The 20,523-nt window shown below is 41.2% G+C and overlaps 1 protein-coding gene across 3 annotated transcripts in view; it reads right to left on the minus strand.

Annotated features, from left to right (window-relative positions):
• Positions 1 to 20,523, minus strand: part of SMOC1 (SPARC related modular calcium binding 1) — an 88,317-nt gene that overhangs the window by 49,601 nt on the left and 18,193 nt on the right. The gene's annotated exons all lie outside the window — the stretch shown is intronic.

Raw genomic sequence — 20,523 nt, forward strand, 5'->3', positions numbered from 1 at the left:
CAGCGACTGTCCTCCTCTTCTTCTTCCTCCTCCTCCACCTCCCACCCAAATCCCAAGCTCTTATTTCTTTCCTAATGGGTTTGCACGCATTATTTGCTTTTACATTGATTCCTATGGGAAAAATTGCTTCTACTTATAAACTTTTCTACTTAAGAACTACTTAAGAATTCATCACGGAACGAATTAAGTTCTTAAGTAGAGGTACCACTGTACATTACATTATAATTATCAGCTATATTATACTGGCCCACACTTTGACAGTCTTTCGGAAAGTCCTGAAAAGACGTGGTTCTGTCAGCAGGTCTAAGGAAACCAGAGAGTGATGGAGCCCATTAAATGGCTTATTTAATCATGTACTCTCGCCACCTAGATTTGCTGTGAGGAACCACACAGCTATATAAATATTCTAAATAAAATGAATAGTATATAGCAGTGATGGCTAACCTTTTTGCCGTCAGGTGCCAAAAGTGGGGGGGAGCGTAGCAGGAGTGGCACGGATGCATGTCCATGTCTATAATTCAATGCGCCCTTAGCCGTGTGCATGCATGCACAACCTCCCCACGCTTTTGGCACGATGGATCCATTTATTCACCATCCCCAGGCTTCAGAGGCTTTTTAGGAGCCTGGGGAGGACAAAAATGGCTTCCCAACTCCCCCGGTGGCCCTCTGGAGGCCAGAAACTGCCCATTTTCCTGACTTCCTGTGGAACTGGGAAGCCTGGTTTTCACCCTCCCCAGCCTCCAGAGGCTTTCCTGGAGGCTGGGGAAGGCGAAAATAGCTTGGTTGCACTGTTAATGTTACCTGCTATGAGAGCAATGAAATATCTGTAAAAAACCAACCAAGCTCAGAAAGCACCAAGGACCCTTGTTTCAACTCTGAGCTGCAAATATTCTCCTCTATCTTTTCTCTATCCACTATTATTGAGAAAATTTAAATTATCTAAAACTGTACATACTTTTCGAGTATAAAGTGGCTAGAATGGTATTTAACTGTTCCAAGCTTACTGGCACGATTTTTTAGATGTTGAAATTTGTCTACCTGAAATATGCACTTTTGACAAGTTAGACTAAACATCTTTTTTCACTTTAGTTATTTTTGAAACATTGTGACGGACAGAATTAAAAATTGACTATACTGCATGTCAATCAGTTTCTTTGGAGAAAGTCTCCTGCAACAGTGGACAGAAAACATACAAAGTTTACACTTCATATTATTCTTATTCTGCATGTTCATTTGCTATTTCTAATCTCAAGATTTTACAAATTGCCAACAAATATTGGCCAGGGTACTTTCTTTTTCTTTAAAAAGAATCTCTTATAAATCCGTGGACACTTCACATGTGAAAAGATTAGATATTTCTACAGCTTCATAAAAGTGACACTGTTATCTTTAGCCAGACTAAGAAAATAAACTGTACTTCCTTAAATTAGAAACTGGGCCTACTGACCCAAGCATCTACAGCACAGCAAAATTCTAAATGTTTTATAGCAGCAGAAAACTTTTTTCTACAAATTTAATTCCTTGATTGGATAGAAGTGCATGTGGGAAATCTGACCCTAGGTCTCTGGTTTGGCTCAAGTCACCTACACTACGTTCAAATAATGTCCTGCATTCTGATAGAACTGTACAATATTTTGGATTTTATTTCAAAAGGATTCTTGAGAAAGTACGAGGGAATAAAAAGGCCTGTTTTTTAAATTTCTGCATGATTCTTCAATTCTGAATACAACTTTGGAAAAAATGAAATTGTCAATTAAAGATGTAGCCCTTGGTATTTCAAATCTTGAATTATATGACTCATATAATGGCCTTCTGGTATCAAATTCTGAACATTTTAATTTGTTGTGGATTTCTCCTTCCTTGGATCCTTTGAGAATATTTCTAAAGGTAGTCCTTAGATTATAACTTCACGTAAGACTGCCTGGATCACTGCTACTAAGCAATGCTGTTTGTATATGTTCCCTTTCTCTAATTTTTTATTTTCTCTTTTCTTTTAGTAAATAGATAAAGTTAAAAGTTGCAGATAACAACCTATTGACATACTTCAATAGTGGCATCACACATGAATGGACAATCATAACAAGAAAGGAGAAAGTGGTGATACAGCCAAACAATGGAGGAAACTGCCCATTGATAAAACTGAACAGATGAGATTCATACTTTAATGTTAAAATTTTAAACATGGTAGATTTAATCCTTTCTATATTTTATGAGACAAGGAAACGTATTCTAAAAAATTCTGCCTTATATTGTCCTGTAGCTAACACAAGTTTAAAAATAGCCTTTGTAAGAGTCCAAAAACTGCAAATTTCACAGATGCTTCAATTTAGTATATGGAATATAAATTGCATGGAAACCCTGTTTTTAGTAAAAGAAGCCTTCTCGTCATTTCAAATTAGTTTTTCAATAGAAGCCAGAGCAAAGAAATATTTTGACACCAGAAAAATAACACACTTGCCAGTACACTCACAGATGGTTATTGTAACTGAATATCTCCTGCTAGATAATAACCTTAATACCGGATTTTATAATTGTTCACTTTCTATTCAAAGTGCATCAGTCCTTGGGTGGCAGTTAAGAGGAGAGGAACTCTTTGGGAAACCTTCCAAGATAACAGCTGCCCTTAAACCCTTTGCTTTTTCAACATGCATTTACACAGGTGCATATTTATGGCCACTTTCCAGACTAATTCCAGCCTCCTTTGACCTGGGAAGAGAGCAAATGCAAGATAAGAGAGGTCAGCCTAAAGTTAAATATGCCCCCCAAGTCCATCTGTTCTATCTTTCCACACCTCAGCACCATTGCTGACAACAACAACAAACACTGATTAAAGAACTTCAAATGTCTATGAGGAAAGGGCAGATTGCTTGCAGCTGTTCAACAACTGGAACCACTTTTAGAATTTGACTCAGGACGGATCTGTCCCCATAAGGAAGAGATGTTTAGCAGTTCTGCCCATGCACATCATAACATATAACCTAGGTGCGTATGTGAGCTTTTGTGAAATTATAATCAGGTGTGCCCCCAAAGCTTCTGCACTATGGCAGAATCAAGGATGGATCAATCCCTACCATACAAAAAGAAAAGAGGATATGTAGTATTCCTCTTCAGTATTTAAAAACAGAATATTTAGCTTTTAACAACTGATAGATACTAAACATTTGCAACAAGCTTTTCCTGCAGCTTGATTCACTGAAGTACTTGCAAATCAAAACTATCTTCTTTTATAGCCACAATCTCCTTTGCAAGTGTACCTTACTGCTTCACTATCATAAACCTGTAGGAATGGGTGAGTTGTTTGTCTATTCCTTAATAAAAGGAAATATGTTCCTCTTGGTCAGTATTTCTCAACCTTGACAACTTTAAGATGTGTAGATTTCAACTCCCAGAATTCCCCAGCCAAGAATTGACCTGATGCAGCTGCCAACACTAAATCTTTTCCTAATTTGGAGCTATTCTGTTTTATTTTAGTAAAATGATTAATACAAAGGGAACATTGGGTGAATACAGATAGATCACTCAAGGGTTTATTGTACTGTTTAGAAACAAAAAAAACAACTATTTATTGTTCAGTTTAAAAAGTCATCTGAACCTTGCTTTTCTTTAACTTGAGCAAATCATCATTTGACGAAATAATACTGCAAACTACTGTATATACTTTTTAGTTTTAAAGAAATCTCCAACAGATAATCTTTTAGAAAGGAGTCAGGCTTGGCTTTATTAATACTTGGTTAGGAGCCATATTTGTTGGGATAAATGGAGTCTATTACTCCAAGAAATTTAACTAAAGAAAATACCTTAAAATTAAAATGCCTTAACATAAGATAATGTTCGTTTGCTTTGTTAAAGTTTTTGGAGTGATAGATTCCATTGAGCCATAACAAGCCTCAAGATAAATCAAGTTAGCCTTGTTTATATAAACACATGTTAGACATCTCTCTTCCATATGGCTTCCAATGCAAATCTATTGGCAACATGATGTACAAATAATAGAACAATCTAGGTGTTCTCTAGTCTAGATGAATGAAGTTATTCTATACAAAAAACTTTCTCTTTGCTGTTAACACATACAGTAGCTCTCTCAACTGCATAAGGGCGTAATATTAAAACTTAGATCAGCCTTTCCAAGCTGATAGCATACAATGGCAATAGGACCAACTTCCACTATTCCTAGTTTTTGTTCACAGTCGCTGATAATGCTGGATGTTAGAACACTAGCAAATATGGATGCCTGGCTGGACAAGGCTAGCTTGCATGTTGGGTAGAAAGTACAATCCTGTACTATCACACTGGACCCTGAAATGGTATGTTATCTATTGCTCCCTCCAAATGGTCATAAATTAAATTACAGTCAAAATATTTTTTCTAAAAAAAACCATTGTGGTCTTTCTAGATTTCTCCCAGGATTTTGAATAGTTTAGAAATTGGAGCAAGTCATCATCATATGATTGCCTGTTGTGTTTGAAGATGCCTGCTATCTATTATTAAATGGAGTTTGGATGCAAATATGTATGAGAACCATTGGATTTTTATACCAATTTTGAAAACGTTATTGCAATATCAAATATTTATATTTGATATGATTGAACTTTTATTTTTAGGCTATTTCTGGACCTGTATTTTAATGGATTCCTCACCTGTTTTGCCGTTGGAGAGTTTACCAGCAACTGCATCATTCTAGTCTTATGGTACAGGTAGTCTTCAACGTATGACCAAAACTGAGCCCAAAATTTATGTTGAAAGAAAATGCAGGGCGTCCTGCATAAACCATGCCCACAGTGTGGTAGTAAAGGTTTTGGTAGCCCTTCACTGTTGTTAAGTGAATCTGGCTTTCCCACTGACTTTCCTTCTCAGAAGGTCTCAGAAGGTGATCACGTGACCCCAGGACGCTGCAAAATATGAGCTACTTGCCAAGTGTCTGAATTTTGATCACATGACAATGGGGGCCATAAGTGTGAAAAATGCTGGCAAGTCACTTTTGTCAGGGATGATGTAACTTCGAACGATCACTAAATCAGGGTGGGTTCCACTTACCTTCGCCACCGGTTTGCATCACAATGTTTCCTCGTGCAATTCTGTTTCCAGGCATGCTCAGTAGCTATAATCAGCCCGAAACACAGCTGAGGAGTGATCACCAATGTTTCAGGTGAAGGAATAAAGGTAAGTACACACCCAGGGGCCAGCGGGATGGTACAATCCTGTACCATTACACTGGATCCTGAAATGGTATGTTATCTATTGCTCCCTCCAAATGGTCATAAATTAAATTACAGTCAAAATATTTTTTCTAAAAAAAACCATTGTGGTCTTTCTAGATTTCTCCCAGGATTTTGAATAGTTTAGGAATGGAAGCAAGTCATCATATTGAAATTGCCTGCTATATTTTTCAAGCAGCAGCAGCAGGCAGGGGCTACCACTACCACTGCTACCGGTGCCCTGCGTGCGCAGCTCTGGTGTGCGCATCGCAAGATTTCACGTGCGCATCGCAAGATTGTTTCCTGCACATGTGCAGAAACAAAATCTCACTCGCACACGCATGCACGCATGCCAGAGACGCGGAGCTGAGTGAGCTCAAGTTTCGCTACTGGTGCAATGAGGTCAATCATACTGGTAGAAATCCACTACTGAGCAGCAGAGGAAAAAACTTCCAAAGAATAAAAAATTTGGGGGGAAATCTGAAAAAAAGATGGCAGCACCCGCAGACCAGCATGACATCATCATGACATCATCATGACATCACCACCGGAACTCACCCATGCACTCATTCATTCATTCATTCATTCATTCATTCATTCAACTTCTATGCCGCCCAATCCTGAAGGACTCAGGGCGGCTTGCAACAACAATATGAGTACAATATAAATAGATACAAAACAGTAAAAAGAAGTCGAACATTATCTAAGGCTAAACATTAACAAGCTAAAACCCCATTAAAAAGTTATTATTAAAAAATGACAAGTCACACTCATATACATACACACCATTCACGTAATTGGCCATCAAATATGTAAATTTATGGCCCCCAAGCCTGCCGGCACAGCCAGGTCTTCACTAAATGTTGTGTTGTAAGTTGAAGACTACCTGTAATTGTTGCTAAATCAAAGGGACCAGATTCAGTGTAGCAATACAAACCTCACAAGATGAAACAATAATGCAGCATCAACCTTTGCATTATTTTGGAACAGCTCTTTGGTAAAGCCCAGTCATATCCCTGACCTAATGGCTCAATTGCTGCTTAGCAACTACATCTTTACATTTTAATAAGCAAATGCTGTCTGTGGCAATAGCATTTAGTCCATTTTTAAGCCCTGCATAATTACAATCTGTAGAATTTCCCTACTTGATACTATAGCATCATCTAAATACAATTTATCTGGCTTTTTTTTTTTTTGGTGTTTGCTTTTTTTAAAAAGAGAGAAAATTGAAATACTCTCCAGGCAGAAGAAAAAGTAGCAGAAGCCACACACCCATCGTACTGTGCCAACTAAACAGAATAGCACATAAAACAAAAGACCATAATATCCAAAATTATAAGAACCAGAGCAAGAATGGCTCCAGAGAGAAGTATTCCTCCCCCAGGCTTTTTCTCTAACTACTTGGCCACATCCTTACAAGGAAGTGTTAAACCACAGGCCCCTGCAAAGCTTCAAAGGAGCATTTCACAAAGCTTTCTGCCCAAGTATAAAAGCAGAAACAACCTATTTCTCTACCCATGCATGAATACCTACAGATATATCTGAAGAAGCAAAGCAGCTGTGCATATACATACACAAAGGCTGGTAGACAGAGAAAGTCTTCATAACAGCTGTGCTGAGTCTTCTAGAGGTCACGGCTGTAACCCTTTGAAGGGTGCTTTGTTCACCTTGGGACCCTTGGTAAAAGCACCCTTTTAGAATGCTTTGTGCGAGGGTCGCCCAGAAAGTAATGCACCACATTTTTTTCTTTAACAATTATTTATTGAACACAATGAAACTTACATACAAGAAAGAATGATGTTTCTTCTACACTCCTTATTTTTCCACGTAATCTCCATCCTGTCCTATGGCCTCCCTCCAGCAAGACACAAGGGCGTGTATGGCCTGTCGGTACCACTCCTTGGTCTGGTCACGAAGCCATTTCTGCACTGCCGAACCGTCTTCTAATGGCCTCACCCTCCATGTCCAGCGACTAACCGTACTTCTGTCGACTGCAGATTCTCCATAAACTGTATACAAACATTTGTGAATATTCCCAAAAGTTTCTTTGCACGCAGTGAGAAATTCAATGACGACACACTGCTTGTAACCAGTGAAGGGATGCAAAAAAATTTACTACCACACTGTGGGTGTGGCTTATTTTGTTGGTGTGGCTTGCTGGACATGTGACCAGGTGGGAGTGAATTGATGATCATGTGACCAAGGTGTCTAAAAGGTCATGGACTGGCTTAAAGGTGGCCAACTTGACATCACTCACTCAGGAATTTGCGGTCAAGATTTTGGGTTAGGGTGCCTGGCCTCTCCTCGCCTCAAAGAGATACAATTTCCCTATCTATTTACTATTACCGAACATCCAAAATATACTATTTAATTCTATGTATATATGCCATATGTGTACATACATATTACACAAACACAAAAATATACATTATCTACTATATAAAGCATATGTACACACACAAACACGTGCATGCACAGCTCTTCTAAAATTATATACATTCAACCTCATTTACTACTATAGGAAAAACATACCCAGAGCCCAGAAGGGGAAAAAAGAAAAAAAAATCATTTTTTCCTACAATTCTGCATACCTGACCATACCCATAGGAGCCCATCATTGCTTGTAACATACATCACTTACAGATGCTATTTTGAAACACAGATACAGCTACGCTATCTGTCTGAAGAAACTCAAAATTTATCTAAAGTTTCGCATTCGTACCATTACTGTAGTCTGAGAAAAAAAATGTGGTGCATTGCTTTCTGCGCGACCCTCTTATATAACCATTATAGGACATTACTGTTTAAATAAGAATTATTTTTATAGACCTTCATTTTTAAAGTTTCACTCACCTCTAGTCCTCAGAGCCCTCCCAGACCCTAGATCAACCAGTTACATTTTCTTGCTGGTAAGCAACTGGTTTGAATTTGACCATGTGCATGAAAAATGTAAAATCTCCTGCAGATTTTAGCTGGCCTGGATTTGAGCATTTGTCAACAAGGAAAAAAATGAAGAAGCTAATCCAAAAAGCAGACCAGAAGACTTGGTCCAGTCCCAGAGAGACAGTATTTCTATGAGTAATCTGGGCCATTTCAGAGCAAATCCGAAAATGTCAAGGAAACAATAGCTGACAATTACAGGAAAAAGTTCCTAAAACAAAACGCCTCAAAGAAAAACAGATTCTGTGCTGTTCAGCAAGACTTGCCCTCCATCAAGGGCAAGGAAGGAGCTCGGTTTCGAAATTTCTTGAAGAAAGCTGTACAAGTTTTGTTTGGTTGCATATCAGATTAGTATGTTATTGTGCAGTAAGCTTTCAAGATGGCTTTTTTTTTTGTTCATTTCTGTCAAGACCACATAGGAAGCCAGAAAGGCAGGAAAGGAGGTCAGGAGCAGGCCAGCTAAAATCTGGCACATTTTAGTCAATATGCCATATACTATTTTATGCAGACTGAGATCTCCAATAGAAAAACTTCCTTGTAAACCAACATACAGTGGTATCTCAAGATACGAACCCCTCATCTTACGAACAACTCGTGATACGAACCCCTCATCTTACGAACAACTCGTGATACGAACCCGGGGTTCAGAAAAATTTTGCCTCTTCTTATGGACTTTTTTTGAGTTACGAACCGGCGTTCAGAGACTGCTGGGAAGCCGCGCGGCTGTTTTAAAAGGTGACAGCCAGGCGGCGGGGCTTCCCAGAAGCCTCCCGAACGCCGGTTCGTAACTCGAACAAAGTTCGTAAGAAGAGGCAAAATTTTGCTGAACCCCGGGTTCGGTTCGGGAGGTTGCTGGGAAGCCCCCCAGCCCGGCTGTCACCTTTTAAAACAGCCGCGCCGCTTCCCAGCTGTCTCCCGAAGCCGAACGCGGAAGTTCGGCTTTGGCGTTCGGGTTCAGGAGACAGCTGGGAAGCGACGTGGCTGTTTTAAAAGGTCGCAGCCGGCCTGGGGGGCTTCCCAGCACCCCCCGAACCCTGGTGTAAGCCGAACGCCAAAGCCGAACTTCCGCGTTCGGCGTTCGGAGACAGCTGGGAAGCTGCGCGGCTGTTTTAAAAGGTCACAGCCAGCCTGGGGGGCTTCCCAGCACCCCCCTGAACCCTGAACCCGGGTTCGGGGGGGTGCTGGGAAGCCCCCCAGGCCGGCTGTCACCTTTTAAAACAGCCGCGCAGCTTCCCAGCAGTCGCCGAAAGCCATTTTTTGCAGGGGGGTTTTGGTTGCACGGATTAATTGACTTTACATTGTTTCCTATGGGAAACAATGTTTCGTCTTACGAACTTTTTGTCATACCAACCTCCTCCTTGCACCAATTAAGTTCGTATCATGAGGTATTACTATACTGTACTTTGGTCCAAATCAATCAATATTTATTATTGTCACAGACCAGCAAATAAATACATTAAAATAATAACAATATTAAAATAAATAAATTAAAGGCAGGTTGTTGGTGGATTAACAGTGGCCAGTTAAAGTTTGCCTAATGAGCTGGGGTGGCGCAGCAGGTAGAGTGCTGTACTGCAGGCCACTAAAGCTGACTGTAGATCTGTAGGTCAGCGGTTCAAATCTCATCACCGGCTCAAGGTTGACTCAGCCTTCCATCCTTCCAAGATGGATAAAATGAGGACTTGGATTGTGGGGGCAATATGCTGGCTCTGTTAAAAAGTGCTATTGCTAACATGTTGTAAGCCGCCGCAAGTCTAAAGAGAAGGGCGGCATAAAAATTGAATGAATGAATGAATGAATGAATGAATGAATGAATGGAGGGAGGGAGGGAGGGAGAGAGAGAGAGAGAGAGAGAGAGAGAGAAAGAAAGAAAGAAAGAAAGAAAGAAAGAAAGAAAGAAAGAAAGAAAGAAAGAAAGAAAGAAAGAAAGAAAGAAAGAAAGAATTTGGCCACATTCAGAGAAAGTACTTCATACCAATCAGATAATAGTAGTTTCAAGTAAAAACGATCACTAGTTCAGTAGCTTATTAAGTAAGGTGTTATAAATTGAGTCCATGAGTCCATACAGAAGATGTAGTATGGCAGGAAGTGAGCTAAAGTATCAATGGCCCCTTTTCCACAGAGCTAAGTCTCAGCTCATATGGGTTTTTCTTAATATCAGCCCTCCAAAACTGCTGTGGGAAAAGCATTGCAGAGCGCTAAGGTTAATGCCCTTCAAATTCTTGGAATGTACTTCTGTCCATATCCCATGAAGAAGATGATGATACAAGTAGTCAGGAGTGGGCTGCTGCCCGCACAGGGTGGAATGCAGTGGGGTAGCGAAAATGGAGCAATTTACACTGAAAGAAATTGAAAGAAAATGCAGAGCATCTTGCATAAGCCACGGCCACAGTGTGGTAGTAAAAATTTTGGTAGCCCTTCACTGCATGCAGTTTACGGGTATCAAACTTGATTGCGTCATGTGATTTTTCTTTGCCTTTGTGGAGCTGGAGTGGGCGTGGCCTGTACATAATGCATCCGGCCCATCGGCCGCCATTTTGACATCCTTGATGTAGTACATTAACACACTCAGATTATATGACTTTTAATAAAAGTTAATTTGAATTTAAATTTTAACTAATGTTTTGGAGACCATGAAACCAGATCTAGTTTCTAATGTCTTTTTATTACTATTCTGCATATTTTTGCATATGCCATAAAAGTGCTTACATTGTGTAAAGGGTATTTAATAATACTTATTCCAGTTTATGAAGGACAATGAATAAACTCATGAATAAATGAATACAGTGATCCCCCGATCATTGCGAGGGTTCCGTTCCAGGACCCCTAGCAATGATCGGGTTTTCGCGGCGAAGTAGCGCTGCGGAAGTAAAAACACCATCTGCGCATGCGCAGATGGTGTTTTTACTTCCGCAGTGCTAGCGAGGAGCCGAAGATTGGGGTTCCTGGGAAGGGGACTCAGCTGGGAAGCGGCGCTGGGGTTTCCCCACCGCCCACGCAAACTCCTCGCTGCCGCTCGCCCGCCCTTCGCCCGCCCACGCCGTTCGCTCGCGCTGCTTCCCAGCTGAGTCCTGAAGCCAATTCGCTTCAGGACTCAGCTGGGAAGCGGCGCGAGCGAATGGCGTGGGCGGGCGAAGGGCGGGCGAGCGGCGGGCGCGCGGGCAGGCGGCTTCCCAGCTGAGTCCTGAAGCCAATTCGCTTCAGGACTCAGCTGGGAAGCGGCGCGAGTGAACGGCGTGGGCGGGCGAAGGGCGGGCGAGCGGCAGCGAGGAGTTTGCGTGGGCGGTGGGGAAACTCCTCGCTGATGCCCGCCGCTCGCCCTCCCGCCAGCAAGAGGGGGAAGACCCAGGGAAGCCGCCCAGCAGCTGATCTGCCCGGCGCCATCTATGCATGCGTGCCCATAGAAAAAAGGGCGCGCATGCGCAGATGGTGTTTTTACTTCCGGGTTCAAAAATCGCCATATAGCCGTTTCGCAATGATCGGGATCGCAATACCCGGGGGATCACTGTAAATATATTGGCAGTAACTCTTCTCTATGTACCCTGCCACTGAAAAACACATGTAGAAGCTATTCATGGTCAATGTAATGCCCCAACCTTTTATCTATTTATTTAAAACAATTAGATAACCACCCATCTTATACCAAAGATAACTATTTATACCATTTAGATAAACCCCTTTATACCTCAGGGAAAGAAGGATTCCGGTTAAGAATTTAAACAATATCAATAATAAAATATAAAAGCCAGATTAAAACTATTGAAACCATGAATATGAACATCATTATCACATTTCTTCGCATGATAATACAAGATTAAAGAATTGCTTCTTTTCCAGTATCCACATTTTCTCTCGTTCTTTTCAACTGCAAAGCTGTCTCTTTTTTTAAAAAAATGTTTACTATGTTTTCACGTTTCCAATTGTTAATTTGCAGTTGGTGTCACTCCTGTTCTGTTCCCTCATGACTTGAGGGGAACTGTTAATGTTGACCCACAGAAACCATAGTTGTGATGTATCACTGTACTGCCTCTGAAACACTCTTCCTGCGGATGTTTGTCTGGTTATACTATCTTTTCAGTGAAGGTGAAGACATTTTTATTAGTTCTAACTTTTACTGTGATTAATGGTTTCAGTCTAGCTGGGGGAGGAGTTTTCCAACTTTTTGCCAGGACTATGAACATTTCTACTCACTCACCAGCTCTCAAACTTTTAGAAGGATTTTGATGCTGCCCCTTAGAGAGCCTCATTGTTCTCATTCTTGCAACATTCAGTACTCCATTGAGTCAACCTCTGCTCTCTACACCTGATCAATGAGCAAGCACAAAAACTGGTTTCTAGTTAGTTTTCTGCCTACCTCTTCCTAATGACGTGTTTCTGGGAGCAAAGAGGGAAAGTGGCCTTGTCATTAGACAAGGAATAGGAACAAAGGTGCCACTGAAGAACAACTTTTGCACTGAGGATGCAAGACTCTACTCATCGGTTGGAAAATAGTAGTCTCTCAGTTCCAATATTAAAGCTAAACACCTGCTCTCAGTGGATTTGTTCTAGTGCTAGGGCAAACCTGGAAGTGGACTGGATCAGTTTCAGTAGCTCCAAAACATCACAGAGAGGCAATAGTTCAGAACCAATGCCAGCTCAGCAAAGATGCCTTGTGGATAGGACTCTGTATGAATAGCTTTGTCAATTTTTGAAGTGTCTCTACAGAGAGTCTTCTTTTTCTTCTAATACTTATCAGTCTCCAGAAGACTTTGAACATTGTAGTAGGGAATTTCCCAAAATTGTTTCAGAACATTCAAAAATATTCCTGAGGGACACAGTGGTTCAGTGGCTAAGACACTGAGTTTATTATAATAATAATAATAATAATAATAATAATAATAATAATAACAACAACAACAACAACAACAACAACAACAACAACAGAGTTGGAAGGGACCTTGGAAGTCTTCTAGTCCAACATCCTGCTTAGGCAGGAAACCCTTCACTATTTCAGACAGATGGTTATCCAACATCTTCTTAAAAACTTCCAGTGTTCGAGCATTCACAACTTCTGGAGGCAAGTTGTTCGATTGATTAATTGTTTCAACTGTCAGGAAATTTCACCTTAGTTCTAAGTTGCTTTTCTCCTTATTTAGCTTCTACCCATTGCTTCTTGTTCTACCCTCAGGTGCTTTGGAGAATAGGTTGACTCCTTCTTTGTGGCAACCCCTGAGATATTGGAACACTGCTATCATGGTCCTTCTTTTCATTAAATTAGTCGTGCCCAGATCCTACAATCGTTCTTCATATGTTTTAGTCTCCAGTTCCCTAATCATCTTTGTTGCTCTTCTCTGCACTTTTTCTAGAGTCTCAATATTTTTTTTCACATCGTGGCGACCAAAACTGAATGCAGTATTCCAAGTATGGCCTTACCAAGGCCTTATAAAGTGGTATTAACCCTTCACGTGATCTTGAGTCTATCCCTCTGTTAATGCAGCCTAGAACTGTGTTGGCTTCTTATCAGAAGGTCAGCATTCAGCGGTTTGAATCCCTAGTGCCGCCTAATGGGGTGAGTTCCCGTTACTTGTCCAAGATTCTGCCAACCTAGCAGTTCGAAAGCATGTAAAAAATGCAAGTAGAAAAAAAAAGGAACCACTTTGGTGGGAAGGTAACGGCGCTCTGTGTACTTTTCAGCATTGAATCATGCCAGCCAAATGACCGTGAAGATGTTTTCGGACAGTGCTGGCTTTTTGGCTTAGAAATGGAGATGAGCACCAACCCTAGAGCCAGAAACAACTAGTATACATGTACAGGGGAAACCTTTACCTGGATGTGAGGGTGATCTGGCTGCGACATCTGTCACCCCATTGATTGCCAGGGTTGATTCGGCTGATCTGGCTGACTAGGTGGGTGTCCCCTTCCTCCCTCACCGCTCCATGTGCGTCCCTCCCGACACTGCACACTCGGTGGAAGAGGATGACCTTCTTTATTCAAAAATATTTTCTCTGTTAACAGTTATTTTTTGATCTGAAAACTATATTTTTAGGACCAAAGTTCAGAAAACTGGCCCAGTTTGGAAGCCAATGGCATTTACTTAGCCAATGGCATTTATCTGGTGCACCAGTTGCGACCCTATTTGGACCGGGAGTCACTGCTCACAGTCACTCATGCCCTCATCACCTCGAGGTTTGACTACTGTAACGCTCTCTACATGGGGCTACCTTTGAAAAGTGTTCGGAAACTTCCGATCTTGCAGAATGCAGCTGCGAGAGCAATCATGGGCTTTCCCAAATATACCCATGTTACACCAACACTCCGCAGTCTGCATTGGTTGCCGATCAGTTTCCAGTCACAATTCAAAGTGTTGGTTATGACCTATAAAGCCCTTCATGGCACCAGATCAGATTATCTCAGGGACCGCCTTCTGCTGCACGAATCCCAGCGACCGGTTAGGTCCCACAGAGTAGGTCTTCTCTGGGTCCCGTCAACTAAACAATGCCGCTTGGCGGGACCCAGGGGAAGAACCTTCTCTGTGGCGGCTCCGGCCCTCTGGAACCAACTCCCCCCAGAGATTAGAATTGCCCCCACCCTCCTTGCCTTTCGTAAGCTTCTTAAAACCCACCTCTGCCGCCAGGCATGGGGAAATTGAGATACTCTTTCCCCCTAGGCCTTTACAATTTTATGCATGGTATGTCTGTATCTATGTTTGGTTTTTTATATTAATGGGTTTTTTAATCATTTTTAGTATTTATTGGATTATTATTGTACATTGTTTTATTACTGTTGTTAGCCGCCCCGAGTCTCTGGAGAGGGGCGGCATACAAATCCAATAAATAAATAAATAAATACTTGAATTCGGGGACCAGGAGATGAAGAGCTAAATGCTAACAATGCGTAAGATCTATTTCAAGTTAGAGTAGGATTTAGGAGGCCGTATGTCTTTTGCCTCTCGAGGAAATATTTTTGAAAGGCTGCATAGTTTTGCTCACTGAGCTATACCCACACTAATCACTGCCTATTTAAGCTCACAGAAAGGTAACAGGGCTGCACATGTTTTACATTTTGCATGGGAGACCACCAACAGAATATTTATTGTGTTGCAGAGGAGACAAAAATTAGATCTGACTGCTTGTGGTCACTGCAGCTGAATACTTTCTGGAGAAAAGAATAATAAAATCTGTGTCTTACAACAATCCGAAGGCTCAAAGAACAGTGATGTGATGCAATATCAAGTAATCCAGCTTCTCATTTGGAAACTTATAATTTAAAAACAGAGGCAAATGGCTACAAGGATGTGGGAGGGGAATAACTACAAGAAGACAGACACAATTCAAAAATGTTTATTCTCTCTCAGACAGCACACAGATTTCTCAACCATCCCCAATTTAATGTTCACATTCTCAATACCTTCCTCTCACAAGAGAATTCAATGCTAGTACAATCTAGCAGACATATTGCATTTTGATGCCCTAAACAAAGTAAATTGCTCCCTTGCTTCATAATTCTATGAGCCTTGTCCCTACCTTCTCAATGTTTTAGTGGCATCAATCATTTAACCTGGATTCCAAAGGTCAGTGTATCTGTTAACTGTAATCTTTCTTTCCAAAGAGTAGCTACAGGACTGTATTGAATATATTCTAGAAAGACCTTCTCCAGTCATAAACATTGCTTTATTTCAGCAACTGCCTAAAGCAACAGACACAATTATCTGCAATTTGCACTCATTTCATCACAGTCTTTATCTCTGAATTAACTTAAATCTGAACTTTTATAAAATGCTATCATTTCTGGATGAAGGAGGAATAAAGAACTGTCACCAGGTGGTTCCCAAAGAGGGTTTGTTATTATTAGTTTCTTCTGAACTTTTTCCGTCTTACGAACCCGCCACCCGAACGCCGAACCCAGAAGTTCGGCAAAAGTTTGGGTTCGGGTGGCCGCCGAGAAGCCCCGCCACCTGTCTGTCGCTTTTTGAAACAGCTGGGGGCTTCTCGGCGTTCTCCCGAACACGAACGCCAAACCTGAACTTTTGCCGAACCTCCAGGTTCGGAGTTTAGGAGGCCGCCGAGAAGCCCCGCCGCCCGGCTGTCGCCTTTTGAAACAGCCGGGGGTCTTCTCGGAAGTTCGGCAAAAGTTCGGGGTCGGCATTCGGGTTCAGGAGGATGCTGAGAAGCCCCGCCGCCCGGCTGTTAGCTTTTCAAAAAAGCCGCGGAGCTGTCAGGCCAGTTGGGAGGCTAGAAAGGAGGTGGGGAATCCCAATAGGGAATTCCATGGGCGGAGCTTTGACATCACGAAGACGTCCTTCCTGGAGTCCACGTTTTGGCTGGCTGGGAACCAATTCAGTTCGTAAGACGAGGTATTACTGTATTTCTCATAATGCCCAACTTGTTTCCACTGAGCTGAGATAAACTTCTCACAGATTCATTGAGGCAAAACAATTGCCCATAGCAAGTGAAGGCTCTCAGGAAAATATCTCTGCTTGTGATATCACCTAGTTTAACAGAAGCCAAATATATAAGTGTTTCAAAATAAACTTCTATTGACAGACTAAGTTTAAAAGGAAAATGGCTGTACAGACATGAGCAGCTTCTGGGTTTCCTTTAGAATTGCATAATAAGTACTGTCCATACAGACTTTGTTAAAACCAGCCCTCAAAATCTGTCGAATTAGACTAACTCAAAATTAAATGCATTTTTTTAAAGGAATCATTGTTAACATCAAATATTGATACCTGACCTGTATAATTTCATAGAACTGAAAGTCAAAAATGAATTAAAAAGGAAATAGAACCTATATTTTTAAATGAGGGAACACTTTTACAAAACAAATACATTTGAAGGAAGTATTAGATACCTGAAACAGCCTTTTTTCTCAAACAATTCCAAATGAAAAGTTGAAAGCTTACACATTCTTCTTTCCCTACTCCTCAGCTAGTTTCACAAGTTAACACAGCTTTTTGATGAAAATAATATCACCCTAAAAAAGAGTTCCTGGGGTTTATATTGTCTAAACAAACAAGCAAAGTCTGATTAAATGCATAACTGAAAGTTTAAAAGTCAAGTGATGTGTCCCTATATAATCAAGAAACTCTGGTAATGTACCTTTAATTTATACAGTACTTTAATTTAGGAAAAGAATATCAAGATACAATTTTCTTTTCTTTTTTTTTGCATAATAGAATTGAATAGAATAGACTTTTATTGGCCAAGTGTGATTTGACACACAAGGAATTTGTGTCTCGGTGTACATGTTCTTAGTGTACATAAAATAAAAGATAAGTTAATAATAATAATAACAGAGTTGGAAGGGACCTTGGAGGTCTTCTAATCCAACCCCCTGCTTAGGCAGGAAACCCTATTCTAATTCAGACAAATGGTTATCAAACATCTTCTTAAAAACTTCCAGTGTTGGAGAATTCACAACTTCTGGAAGCAAGCTGTTCCACTGATTAATTGTTCTAACTGTCAAGAAATTTCTCCTTAGTTCTAAATAGTTTCTCTCATTTTTTAGCTTCCATCGATACTCTCAGGTGCTTTGGAGATAGGTTGACTCCCTCTTCTTTGTGGCAACCCCTGATATACTGCTATCATTTCTCCCCAGTCCTTCTTTTCATTAAACTAGACATACCCAGTTTCTGCAATCGTTCTTCATTTTTTAGCCTCCAATCCCCTAATTATTTTTGTTGCTCTTCTCTGCACTTTTTCTAGAGTCTCAATATACTTTTTGCATCATGGCGACCAAAACTGAACGCAGTATTCCAAACGTGGCCTTACCAAGGCATTACAAAGTGGTATTAACATTTCGCATGATCTTGATTCTATCCCCCTGTTAATGCAGAGGGCTTTTGGGGCAGGTGCTGCACACTGCTGACTCATATTTAAATGGTTGTCCACAAGGACTCCAAGATCCCTCTCACAATTACTACTGTTGAGCAATGTACCCAGTCTTGGGCACCAGCTGGAACACCCGGAACTGTCTTTCCGCTGTGGAAAGAAGAGCGCATAGGCCCATTCCAGTTCCAACTGCTCGTGCACATGCGTGCGCACGCAGCGGAGTGATTCCTGTAAAAAATTACCCGGGTTTTTTGCTGCTGTGCTTGCGCGGAAGCAAAGAAAACAGCAATTTTTGCTGCCAGAAAGACGTCCCCATGCGAGATTTCGGGTGCTGCGCATGTGGCGCCTAGAGCGGCAGTTGCCAAAAGCGGCCTGCCCATTCCGGCTGCTGCCCAGCTACGCAATGTTCTCTCACGCCGCAGGAGAGAGATGCCTGTGGCACAGGAGAGCACCATGGCTGTGGCGCCCCTGCAGGCAAATTAAGGACTGGCCGGGCCACTTGCAGTGCAGCATGGCTGGTGGGAGTGTGGGGGGAAAGCCGGCGTGAGAGGGGTGTGCAAACAGTGACGAGCAGGCAGTGGGGGGAAGACACCGCATAGCGTGAATGGCGGCGAGTGGGCGGTAGGGAAGAAGCCGCTGCGTAGCACAAATGGCGGCGAGCAGGCAGTGGGGGGGAAGTCGCCATGTAGCATGAATGCCAGCGAGCGGGGGGGAAGCCACTGCGTAGTGCAAATGGCAGTGAGAGGTTAGTGGGGGGGCAAACAGCGGTAGGCAGCGGTGAGCAAGCACTTACCTTTGTCCATTTCCAGGGGTTTTTTGTTTCTGCACATGCGCAGAAGTGAAAAAAACCAGAAATCTCGCTTGCTCAAGCGAGATCCGGCTTCTGCGCATGTGCAGAAGCTGAATCCTGTGTGAGCGGGCACAGGTCCGTGCACCTGGGTGAGGGGGCACACTCCCGGTCTGTTCCGGTAGGGCCAGGATTGGTGGCCCGCGCCTGAATGTACCACATATACTGTACCTGTGCATTTTGTTTTTCTTGCCTAAATGTAGAACCTTACTTTTTTCACCATTGAATTTCAATGCAATAAGATTAGTCTGGCATGATTTGTTTTTGACAAACCCATGTTGGCGTTTGGTTATTCCTTTGTTTGCTTCTAGGTGTTTGTTGATTCGTTGCTTGATTATCTTTTCCAAAATCTTCCCTGGTATTGAGGTCAGACTGATAAGTCTATAGTGTACTGGGTCTGTTTTTTTCCCTTTTTTGAAGATGCTAACTACATCAGCTCTTTTGCAATCCTCTGGCAGTTCCGGGATCTTTGAATGATATATAGTTCAGTGGTTCTGAGATCTCATCTGCCAGTTCCTTCAGAACCTTGGAGTGTAATCCATCTGGTCCTGGTGATTTGAATTCGTCGGGGGTAGACAGGTGTTCACTTACCATTTTCTTCCCTAATTTAACTTGTGTTCCTAATAGGTTTTTTCTGATACTATTTTTGATAGGTTGGACTGTTTTTTTCCATTTGGATAAGATCAGATGCAAAACACATGTTAAGTAGCTCTGCTTTCTCCCTGTTGCTTGTCACCTTCTTGCCACTTTCTCCCTAAAATGGTCCAATTGTTTCCTTGACTTTTTTTCTTGCTTTTAATATGTTGGAAGAAGCTTTTTTGATACTTTTTACTTTTGTTCATTGTGAATCTTAGCTTTCCTCACTTCATCTTTACAGGCTCGGGCTATTTGCTGGTTTTCTGTTTACAGCACTTAAGTTTAAACACTAAGCATTTTAAACTAGAACCAAGGACACCTCTTTTACAATATTATAGAATTACACGGTTCCTCGTGAGAGAAAATATGAGAGAGTTAATAAAAGGCAAAAATAGAATATGGAGGCAAACTGTGAAGTACAAACTGTCTGGAAAGAGATACAGAAATGCTTGCAAATAGGAAAAAAAGTATTTGCTTTGAGTAACTCAGGAGATTTATGAGCTGACCAGCTAACCAGTCAATTAATTCCTGACTTTACATATATTTTCCTTTTATGCCATATTTCTAATCCTATTAGACTGAATTCACATATTGAACTATATTCCATGATTTGTTTACTAAAGTAATTTTAGTAAGAAGTGTGAGCATCCAAAAAATGCTAAGTCGGTAGAATGCTAAAATAGGTCAAGAAAATCATAGTTATATCTAAACCTTTGAGGACATCTTATAAATAAGAAGCTTCATAATCTGTAAAGGGAAATTAACAAGCATGGGAATTCTTCCTAGAGAACATCAATGTAAACATTACATCATTATAATACTTCTGCTGGAGCCATCCCCAATTCAAGAAAAAAAAATCTTCCTGAATGCTTTAAATGCTTTTCATTGGCTATCCTTCAATTATTCTTGTTTAGAGCTTTGGTCCACAAACAGGAAAAAGTATATATATTTAACAAGCCAAGACAAAAGCATTCCTCTCAAGTGGGAACAAGAATCTAGTTAAGGAGTTTAAATTTAGGACAATCTCATCCAATTTTTAGGGCAATTCCAATGCCATTTTACAAATATACAAATTATTTTCTGTTTTTTAAATATG

The sequence above is a fragment of the Erythrolamprus reginae genome, chromosome 1 (genome assembly GCF_031021105.1).
Source record: "Erythrolamprus reginae isolate rEryReg1 chromosome 1, rEryReg1.hap1, whole genome shotgun sequence".
Classification (NCBI taxonomy): Eukaryota; Metazoa; Chordata; class Lepidosauria; order Squamata; family Dipsadidae; genus Erythrolamprus; species Erythrolamprus reginae.